The sequence below is a fragment of the Nannospalax galili genome, unplaced genomic scaffold (assembly GCF_000622305.1).
Source record: "Nannospalax galili isolate Female #2095 unplaced genomic scaffold, S.galili_v1.0 scaffold561, whole genome shotgun sequence".
In the NCBI taxonomy this organism is placed as follows: domain Eukaryota; kingdom Metazoa; phylum Chordata; class Mammalia; order Rodentia; family Spalacidae; genus Nannospalax; species Nannospalax galili.
In genome coordinates, this window is record NW_008344825.1 from 901,265 (window position 1) to 903,357 (window position 2,093).

Here is a 2,093-nt window from a genome sequence, read left to right on the forward strand (position 1 = left end):
TCCTCCTCTTCATCATCAAAAACATACTCTTAGTTTGCTTTACAGTCCAATTTACAAATGGTCCCCTTAAAATACAGCATGCCCCAAAGCCTTCTGAGTTTGAAATGTAGCCTGCAGCACTCTTTCTACAGAAGCCCTGAAGGATCACAAGAAGCTTTCTTAAAAACAACAACACAAAAGTTCCAGTTGGATGAAACCGTTTTTCAACTGAGCTTCTAAAACTGAATTTTCAGAAATACAAGAGGACAGGAAACAGATTACTTGGGTTTTTTTGTTGTTGTTGTTCTCTCTCTTTACGTCTTTTCACATGTTTTCTGAATGCAGCTACGATGTTTCCTCCACTGATACAAGAATTTTCAAAAATACAAGAGGACAGGAAACAGATTACTTGGGGTTTTTTTTGTTTTGTTTTTTTGTTTTTTTGTTCTCTCCCTCTACGTCTTTTCACATGTTTTCTGAATGCAGCTACGATGTTTCCTCCACTGATACACATAATAGGGTGGATAGCATGGTTACCACCAGGACCAGAAGTGGGCTCAGACCGCAGCTGGGAGGAACAGCCATTGATTTTGTGGTTGTGTGGCTGGAAGCACCAGTGATACCATCCTTTACAGTCACATTGGAGCCATTGCCAAAGGTTTGAATTGCATTTTTGAGACATGTATTGTCTTTGAAGAAACTGAGAAATTTCAAGCACTCCTCTAGGTCATTCCCACTGTTGCTGCAGTCACACCACGGGGCCACGCTGAGGCAGCTGGAGTCTATGTAGTTGGGGGTCATGACTGTGCCAATCAACCCCAAGTAAGCCAGGAGGAAGTCTGCATAGTTTTCCTTAAGACAGCTGCTAACAGACCTGGACTCTGGCTGGCAGTTGGTAAAAAAATCTATGAGGCGAGATCTACAGATGTAATTCGTCTTGCAGGAGTCCTGCAAATTCAAACAGTTGGGTTTCTCTCACTCTTCATAGGAGCACACAGGCACGATGGTCTGTTGCCGCGCTCTGTGCAGGCAATGTCCCTGCAGGAGCAGAAGAGCATCTCATAGCTGTGCTTGGCTGGGACCTTGTCAAAGAACTGCCTGAGGGCCTTGTGGCACTTGTGGTGGTTGCAGACTTCGTTGGACATGCTGGTGGTGCACGGGGTGATGTAGGCAGACCTGTACTTCTTGCAGGTGTCATCAAAGTTGCAGGCGCTGGCCGCATCCAGGCAGTTATTCCCTTTCGAAATGTGCTCCACTGATAAGAACGGGGCGGCACGGAATATATCTGACAATCTGCTGTTAACTGGTTCGTATGGGGAATCTTCCAGCAGATCATTTCCCTGTAGACTCTGGTACATGCTCCAGTAGATGCGCAGGCAGTTCTTTTCTTTCTTCATGCCCCGCTTGCAGCGGCAGTTGTAAAGAGACTTTTGCTTCAGGGCCTCCATTGCGCTGCGACACTCATCCTTGGCCTCCAGGCTGGAAGCCAGGCTGAAGTTGGTCTCCTTGCCCACCATGCACTGCCTTAGCATGCAGTACTTAGTGCTGCAGCTCTGTTCTTTCAGGCACTGATTGCTGGCTTTCACGCAGTCAAGGCGGTCCCTGCCACTCACTTTGGAGCAAATCCAGGAGTGGTAGCGTGAAGTACAGAGTGGTCAGGAACATGGTGCGGGTGCACAGCTGGTCCCCGCCCCCCCCAAAAAATCCAGAGTCGCCACTAGGTCTCGCTCGGAGAGTTTAGCATGCTGTGATCCCCGTACGGGCCGCCACTTGCCGCAAGCCACGACTCTGACCAGCAGAGCCGAGGAAAGGACAACACGGATGCCAAGATGAGGTTCACTTCACTTTCAAGTCTCTTCTCTTTCTTGAACGTTTGTACAAAGCTTTTATAGGGAAGAAGAGGGAGGAAGAAACTGGGCAGGTAAGTTCTGCTGTTTACCGCACCTTCCACAGCCAGACCACAGGCAGGATGTTTTTACAGGATGAAGAAATTTACAAGGTTGAGACAGACAATAGTTACTATTTGTGGGCAGGGGGCCCATGGCTCCCTACAGATTTTGATTGGCATTGTGTTGAATCTATAAATGACTTTTGGTAGGATGGTCATTTTCACA

General features: G+C 47.6%; 1 pseudogene; it reads right to left on the reverse strand.

Moving 5' to 3' along the window:
* Positions 1 to 465: 465 nt before the first annotated feature.
* Positions 466 to 1,644, reverse strand: LOC103740548 (annotated as a pseudogene).
* Between the last annotated feature and the right edge of the window lie 449 nt (positions 1,645 to 2,093).